The sequence below is a fragment of the Nicotiana tomentosiformis genome, unplaced genomic scaffold (assembly GCF_000390325.3).
Source record: "Nicotiana tomentosiformis unplaced genomic scaffold, ASM39032v3 Un00184, whole genome shotgun sequence".
NCBI classification, from domain to species: Eukaryota; Viridiplantae; Streptophyta; class Magnoliopsida; order Solanales; family Solanaceae; genus Nicotiana; species Nicotiana tomentosiformis.
The window spans coordinates 1-9,322 of record NW_027174743.1 but is presented as its reverse complement, the minus strand read 5'-3'; the positions used below and the strand labels follow the sequence as shown (position 1 = coordinate 9,322).

The 9,322-nt window shown below is 37.0% G+C and overlaps 1 long non-coding RNA gene across 1 annotated transcript; it reads left to right on the top strand.

Annotated features, from left to right (window-relative positions):
- Nucleotides 1-304: 304 nt before the first annotated feature.
- LOC138903932 (uncharacterized) lies at nt 305-1,621 on the top strand. The gene is made up of 2 exons (XR_011413214.1): nt 305-598; nt 1,266-1,621. It is a non-coding gene; the product is annotated as an uncharacterized lncRNA (long non-coding RNA).
- The last annotated feature ends 7,701 nt before the right edge of the window (nt 1,622-9,322 follow it).

The following is a 9,322-nucleotide window of genomic DNA, read 5'->3' as shown; positions in this document are numbered from 1 at the left end:
TGTTTATAGACTAGTGCCACACAAGGTACCCCATGACCATGAGAGTAGGGTACATAACGTGTATTAAAAGTGAGGAGTATTTTAAGTAATTTGAGATAATTTTTAATTATGTGGGTAATTGATTAATTATTGGGTAATGGGAGATTACCTAGTTAATTAATGAATCATTGGGTAATTAATTAAAGAATTGGGTAAAATAAGACCCTCCTCCACGTGGCAACAAGCCACCCCAAGGTATTGTGACTCTTAAGTTATTATGTTATGTGGTAAGATTAGAGAGGTGATATTTGGCCAGTGTTAAAGATATGAGTCACATATTCATTTAATGAAAGAGAGCCATTTTAAGTCTTAAACATATGAGTTACATATCCACCTAATGAAAGAAGAGCAGTTTTAAGTCTTAAGAACGTGAGTTTCTTCAAATGAATTCATGTGTACATTATAAATCAAATGAGTTCTTCATGTTTGCAATTCACGCTTTAGAGGGTGGTTGGCCGTGAGTTCTTCAAAGAGCAAAACAATTCCATACCAAAATTAGATAACGTTGGTTGTTGATTCTGTAAAGCTTGAATTGCAAATTCAAAGAGAATCGGTTCAGGTATGTTAAGGCTATCCCTTCTTTCTTTTTGGCATGATCCATACGATACAAACGAAATGAGTAAACGCACAATTATCGTAAATGACTCTATTCATAGAAGTATTAGGGGTGTCTATGTTATTGATTCCCCATGTGAATTATTATTATGTCTTCTGTTCATGGGTCTCAGAAAAATACGTATTTGATAAAGTTTATCCGAAAGGAATATTGATTTAATGCTAATCCAAGAAATCTTATTAATGTAATTCTTATGCATTTCATGCATTTATACATGTACATCAACCCATGACCAGATGGCGCTATATACGCGTATATTATATGTATATGGGATATGGGAAAATATTATACCATTATATACGCACGACCACCTGATCAGCTGGTATACGTTGACGATTTGCCCACAGTAGCCGAGATGATATGATGGGATGCCCTTAGAGGCTTGATGATGTTATGAACGCATATACCTAAGCATGGTATGATATTTGTACGCATATGCATGACATTATAATATTAATGATTCACATACTTATTCAGACTTATATGTCGAGTCTATTACTCCATGTTTCTCTCATGTCTATTATTTACTGATTTTCATTCCTTAAATATTCGGTACGTTATTTGTACTGCTGTCCCTTTTGCCTGGAGATGCTACATTTCATGCCCGCAGGTCCCATTAGATAGGATGAGAGTCCTCGAAATAGGCTATCAGCTCAGTAGAAGGTGTTGGTGTGCTCCAATTGCTCCGGAGTTGCTATTTGGTCAGTATGATTAGAACATGTGTTGATTGGTATGGCGGGGCTCTGTCCCGACCTTTATGATGTTATGTACTCTTAGAGGCTTGTAGACAGGTGTCATGTATATGAAAGATTGTATGGCCTTGTCGGCCTATGTTTAGTGTAAGAATGCTCATTTTGGCCTTATAGGCCGGTATGTCTTAAGTATAAGTTGGTATTTCATGTTGTATCCTACTTATCTCATCGCAGCCTCTCCGGCTCAGTTATCTATGATAGTATGATATGAAAAGATATGTTAAGATAAGTTAAGTATGCATGCATCAAGGGGCAGAAAGGCCAGGAAAGTAATTGCCTATATTTAAAGAAAGCTGAGAAGGAACAAAATGAATTATTCGATCAGTGATCCAGAGTTAGTTACGTCATGAACGCACTTACGATTTCGGAATATTATCCATGCAGTATATATATTGACATTCATACAGTCGTAGAAGACTCTGGTATAAGTTAAAAGAAAGAATTGAGCCCAAGGTATAAACAAAGGATTGAATTGTTAGAAGATTGTATCATGGATATTCTATAGCACCCATGAAAGGCTAAAGTAATAACTAATACCAGGAGCCGCAGATCGAAAGACATAAGTTATGAAAACAATAATCGCATCAGTCAACATTCGAGGACGAATGTTCTAAAGGGGGGAATGATGTTACACCCCATGTTTTCGTACGTGAAAGTACTCCATAAGTAAATTGATAAAAACTCGGAAATAAGACATTACATCCCACATTTTTCGTACGTTAAAGTTTCGTTGTAAGTTAATCGACGTAAGTTCGGGAATGAGATTATTCTAAGATTATAAGCATTATGGTAATTGAAACAAGCGATGAGTAAATTCGTGAAGGTGAGAGGGTAAGAAAATCGAAGAAAATGATTTTCGTCAAAGTTTGATATTTTGGGATAAAATACGGCCCGAGCTAAAATACCCGGTATTTATGGACTAATACCATACAAGGTACCACATGGCCATGATAGTAAGGTGTATAAGGTGTGTTAAAAGTGAGTAGTATATTATGTAAGTTGAGATAATTCTTAATTATGTGGGTAATTGGTTAATTATTGAGTAATGGGATATTACCTAAATTATTGGATAAATGTTAAAATTTCCCAACGTGGCAGCCCACCCTTCAAACTAATGACTCTTAACTCAAATTGAAAGGTGGAATGTTAATGTTATGTGGCTAAGCCACCACATGAAGTGGGCCCACACCTATTTAAACATATTTTTTCATTACGTGTTGCAACATACTTATAAATTGTGACCATTTTGCTTCATTTTGTCTTTTAGATTTTCAAGTGATCCAAATATAGTGCTCTTTCCATTACAAAGACACATTAGAATATATCAAAAGAACGCATAACATCTTCCTACTACAATACCAAATTACTCACGATGGAGCACTTGGTAGGCATCTGGTTTGTGCTATTGTTGTGATTGAATTTGGTCGTTCCCTGTTTCGATCTCTCCGTTACGTGTTTCGTCGCAAAAGACGGTATTAAAGGGATTGTCAAGAGAATTGGTTCAGGTATTTTAAGGCTATCCCTTCTTTCCTCTTGGCGTGATCCAATTAATACAAATGAATCGAGCAAAATACGCAACTTTCATAAATGACTCTATTCATAGAAATACTAGGGGTGTCTATATTCATGATTCCCCATGTGAATTATTATTATATCTTCTATTCATGGGTCTCAGAAAAATACGTATTTGATAAAGTTTATCTGAAAGGCATATTGATTTTTATGACATTCCGAGAAATCTTATTAACGTAATTCTTATGCATTTCATGCATTTATACATGTACATTGACCCATGACCAGATGGTGTTATATACGCGTATATATGTATATGGGATGTGGGAAAAGGTTACGGCGTTATATACACACCACCACCTGATTAGCTAGTATACGTTGATGATTTTGCCCACAATGGCCAAGATGATATGATGGGATGCCCTCGGAGGCTTATGAACATATGTACCTATGCACGACATGACATTCATACGCATATACATGACACTATAAGTATTTCATGAATTATAGAGTTATCCAGACTTACATGTCGAGTCTTTTACTCCATGTTTCTCTCATGTCTATTATTTCTTGATTTTCATTCCTTACATACTCGGTACATTATTTGTACTGACGTCCCTTTTTTCCTGGGGACAATGCATTCATGCCTATAGGTATGGTCAATCAGTTTGACGAGCCCTTATAGTAGACGAGGTTAGCATTCAGCGAAGGATCGGTAAGACTCCACCTCATTCGGAGTGCAGCCGAGTCTCTGAGTCATCGTGTCAGAATTTTGCTACAGACTTATGGGTAGGCCGGTACCCTATCCCATTTGATTTCAAATACTTTTAGAGGTTTTGTAGACAGTGGTTCATATTGTACAGTATGTTAGAGGCCTTGATGTCCCATATGTATTCATGTTTTAAGGAAGATGGTTAATTGATACATCGCTTTCCACTTATAGTTATACGTTACGAGTTGTGGCCATGTTAGCCCAGTTACCAACAACAGTACGATAAGAAAGATATGCTACGTTGGTACTCGGTTGAGTAAAGCACCAGGTGCCCGTTGCGGCCCATCGTTTTGGGTCGTGACAAAAGTTATCCTATATGCATAAATCTAAGTCCTTTAATGTTTCTTCATTACTATTCATCTTAAGAATAACGGCCTAATCTCACCTCATACTTTGTGACTTTTGTCCATCCATTGTTGATTCACCTTAATGGTGATCTATCATCTACCACTGATAACTTTATCTCCTATGTAACACTGCCGCTAGGGCCTACGTCTTATCGGGGACATCTGGAGTAATTAGATTGATCCACCTAGGGGCGATAAATCAAAGTAAGAGTTATGGCAGTAAAGTCATACAGATGGATAAACAGATCTATGAAATAAGGTATAACTATATTCATGAGTTCAACAAAGTACCTAGCAAAGAACTTCAGTAAACCTATAGGCGCCTAGAGGAATATCATGTCAAGCTCTGTACACATTTACAAAGTGAGGCATATTGATTTAATGATAATCCAAGAAATCTTATTAACGTAATTCTTATGCATTTCATGCATTTATACATGTACATCAACCCATGACCAGATGGCACTATATACGCGTATATTATATGTATATGGCATATGGGAAAAGATTATAGCGTTCTATACGCACCACAACCTGATCAGCTGGTATACGTTGACGATTTCCCCACAGTGGACGAGATGATATGATGGGATGCCCTCAAAGGCTTGATGATGTTATGAACGCATATACCTAACCATGGTATGATATTTGTACGCATATGCCTGAAATTATAATATTAATGATTCACAGAGTTATTAAGACTTACATGTCGAGTCTATTACTCCATGTTTCTCTCATGTCTATTATTTACTGATTTTCATTCCTTAAATATTCGGTACATTATTTGTACTGATGTCCCTTTTGCTTGGGGACGCTGCGTTTCATGCCCGCAGTTCCCGTTAGATAGGATGAGAGTCCTCCAAATAGGCTATCAGCTCAGCCGAAGGTGTTGGTGCGCTGCAATTGCTCCGGAGTTGCTATTTGGTCAGTATGATTAGAACATGTGTTGATTGGTATAGCGGGGCTCAGTCCCGACCTTTATGATGTTATGTACTCTTAGAGGCTTGTAGACAGGTGTCATGCATATGAAAGATTGTATGGCCTTGCCGGTCTATGTTTAGTGTAAGAATGCTCATTTTGGCCTTATAGGCCGGTATGTCTTAAGTATAAGTTGGTATTTCATATTGTATCCTACTTATCTCATGGCAGCCTCTCCGGCTCAGTTATCTATGATAGTATGATACGAAAAGATACGTTAAGATAAGTAAAGTATGCACGCAACAAGCGGCAGAAAGACCAGGAAAAGTAATTGCCTACATTTAAAGAAAGCAAAGAAGGAACAAAATGAATTATTCGATCAGTGATCCAGAGTTAGTTACGTCATGAACGCACTTACGATTTCGGAATATTATCCATGCAGCATATATATTGACATTCATACAACTGTAGAAGACTCCGGTATAAGTTAAAAGAAATAATTGAGCCCAGGGTATAAACAAAAGATTGAATTGTTAGAAGATTGTATCATGGATATTCTATAGCACCCATGGAACGCTAATGTAATAACTAATACCAGGAGCCGCAGATCGGAAGATATAAGTCATGAAAACAATAATCGCATCAGTCAACATTCGAGGACGAATGTTCCCAGGGGGTGAATGATGTTACACCCCCTGTTTTCGTACGTGAAAGTACGCCATAAGTAAATTGATGAAAACTCAGAAATATTACATCCCACTTTTTTCGTACGCTAAAGTTTCGTCGTAAGTTAATCGACGTAAGTTCGGGAATGAGATTATTCTAAGATTATAAGCATTATGGTAATTGAAACAAGTGATGAGTAAATTCGTGAAGGTGAGAGGGTAAGTGAATCGAAAAAAAGGATTTTCGTCGAAGTTTGATATTTTGGGATAAAATACAGCCCAAGCTAAAATACCCGTTATTTATGGACTAATACAATACAAGGTACCACGTGACCATGATAGTAAGGTGTATAATGTGTGTTAAAAGTTAGTAGTATTTTAAGTAAGCTGAGATAATTCTTAATTATGTGGGTAATTGGTTAATTATTGGGTAATGAGATATTACCTAATTATTGGATAAAGGTTAAAATTTCCCAACGTGGCAGCCCATCCTTCAAACTAATGACTCTTAACTCAAATTTAAAGGTGGCAAATTAATGTTATGTGGCTAAGCCACCACATGAAGTGGGCCCACACCTATTCAAACACATTGTTTCATTACGTGTTGCAACATACTTAGAAATTGTGACCATTTTGCTTCATTTTGTCTTTTAAATTTTCAAGTGATCCAAATATAGTGGTCTTTCCATTACAAAGACACATTTGAATATATCAAAGGAACACATAACATCTTGCTACTACAATACCAAATTACTCACGATGGAGCACTTGGTAGGCATCTGGTTTATGCTATTGTTGTGATTGAATTTGGTCGTTCCCTATTTCAATCTCGATGTTACGTGTTTCGTCGCAAAAGACGGTGTTAAAGGAATTGTCAAGAGAATCGGTTCAAGTATGTTAAGGCTATCCCTTCTTTCCTTTTGGCGTGATCCAAATAATACAAATGAAACGAGCAAAATATGCAACTTTCATAAATGACTCTATTCATAGAAATACTAGGGGCGTCTATAATCTTGATTCCCCATGTGAATTATTATTATATCTTATATTCATGGGTGTCAGAAAAATACGTAGTTGATAAAGTTTATTCGAAAGGCATATTGATTTTTATGACATTCCGAGAAATCTTATTAATGTAGTTCTTATGCATTTCATGCATTTATATATGTACATTGACCCATGACCAGATACTGTTATATACACGTATATATGTATATATATGTATAAGGGATGTGGGAAAAGGTTACGGCGTTATATACGCACCACCACCTGATTAGCTAGTATACGTTCATGATTTTGCCCACAGTGGCCAAGATGATATGATGGGATGCCCTCGGAGGCTTATGAACACATGTACCTAAGACCGGGTTAATAATTCCAGCTTGCTTCCCTAAATTCTCCACAAGGGACTATACCTATTGAATTCCTTAGAGAACCTTCTGATCCAAATGGATAACGTCTACTCCCTTGTGCTGATGCATGCACCGTCGTAAAGTTTACCTATGTGGTATCAGGTACAATGTAAAGCAACCCAGTGTTGAGATCCTTCATGAGCCACTCTCTCTTTCCTGTGCATGTGACACCTATGGTTTGAATAGTCAATTTGCTCCCTTTGTGAATATAGTCATAGATCCTTTTCCCTATCCAAGTAACATAAAATCATATCTCAGCACCTATTATATGTGTACATGTCTAGTGAGAGGGTCAATTGTCTGCATAAAGTTATTCTGAAACTTAGGATCCTCACAAATCCATCATTAGAATATCCATTGTTTTCCCATCTTAGTATGACTTTTATGGCCACTTAGGACATTCCACATTAAGTAGCTCACTTTGTTCGTAGTATTGTAGTTGCCCATGACGTGGCCTGGCATTGCATTTTAGGAGTTATTATAGCAGAAATATGTCCAGCTCATAACAAATGTTTAGTTTCTCTTTAAACCTCTGCAACATGTACTGACTGTGTTCCTTAGTTAGTAAATCATTGACTATGTCATTGTCCTATGTGGAGGGTTTACATCCCTTAATGTTCCACATCCCTGGGTGGGTAGGAGTGTTACATCCTGTACTTTTCTACGTTGGATTTGTCATAAGATAATTGACATAAGTTTAATAATAAGACTATTTTTGAGGTTATCAGTACTTATGATATTTATAATAAGTGATAAGTAAATTCGTGAAGGTGAGAGGGTAAGCAAGTCAAAGAAAATGAGTTTTGTTGTTGATTGTCAATTTGGAATAAAATACGGCCTATGCTATAATACCCGGTATTTATGGACTTGTGACATACAAGGTACCACATTACCATGATAGTAAGGTATATAAAGTGTGTTAAAAGTGAGTAGTATTTTAAGTCATTTGAGATAATTCTTAATTATGTGGATAATTGGGTAATTATAGATTTTTAAGTGAGTTGGATAATTATTAGGGGGTAATAATCCACGTGGGATTATGAAAGGGTGGCAGCAAATTGCCAACTATCCTTATTCTTAAGGGGTTGGTGCCATCCATGTACACTTTAACTCATTTTTGGTTGAAATGTGGTGAAGAATGCCTCTCTAAAGTCAATAAAAAGGCTTATGACTATTATGTGACGGGTGAAGCTTCAGCAAGAAACTCACATGAAATTATCACATAATAGCAACGAGAGATGTAATTCTAAGAGAACATGGTACAATCTTTCTCAAGAATATCATACAGATGTTTCCCTACTTCGATCCGCCGTTACGTGTTTTGTCGCAATTGACGTGTGTTAGAGGGATTGTCAAGAGAATCAGCTCAGGAATATTAAGGCTATCCCTTCTTTCCGTTTGGCACGATCCAAGTAACGATATGTAAATGTAATGCTATTTCATAAACGGTTCTACTCTTAGTAACTAAGAAGGTCTACGTTGTTCATTCCTGTAAAATGATATTCAAATCATGCCTAAGTATGTTCTTAACTCTCTATTAAGGCATTCAATAAAGATGTTAATGTTCGTAATCATATTATATGCATCATTATTTACTACCGAGCTACGGACGGTTGGGCAGTTATACATTTACCACCGAGCTACGGCCGGTCGGGCAGTCATGCATTTACCACCGAGCTACGGCTAGTTGGGCAGTTATACATTTACCACCGAGCTACGGCCGGTCGGGCAGTCATGCATTTACCACCATGCTACGGCCAGCCGGGCAGTGACCACTGATTAGTTGGGCAGTCATGCATCATACGATATGGATAATAGAAATAGTCTCAAAGAGACACATTAAATATATAAGTATAATATGTATGCATATACGGTGGCACTTCAGAGATTCATGTTGATTCTTGTATGTCTTTAATAAATATCGACTTATTGTTACATTTCAGTTTACGCCTTACAAACTCGGTACATTATTCGTACTGACGTCCTTTTGTTGGGGACGCTACCTTCATGCCTGCATGTATAGATAATTAGTTTGACGAGCCCTCGTAGTAGACGAGGTTAGCATTCAGCGAAAAATTGGTAAGACTCCACCTCATTTGTAGTGCAGCCGAGTCTATGAGTCATCGTGTCAGAGTTTTGCTACAGACTTATGGGTAGGCCGGTACCCTGTCCCATTTGATGTCAAATAATCTTAGAAGCTTTGTAGACAAAGGTTCATTTTGTACAGTATGTCAGAGGCCTTGACTCTGACGGACCATATGTATACATGTTTTAAGAATAATAGTTCAT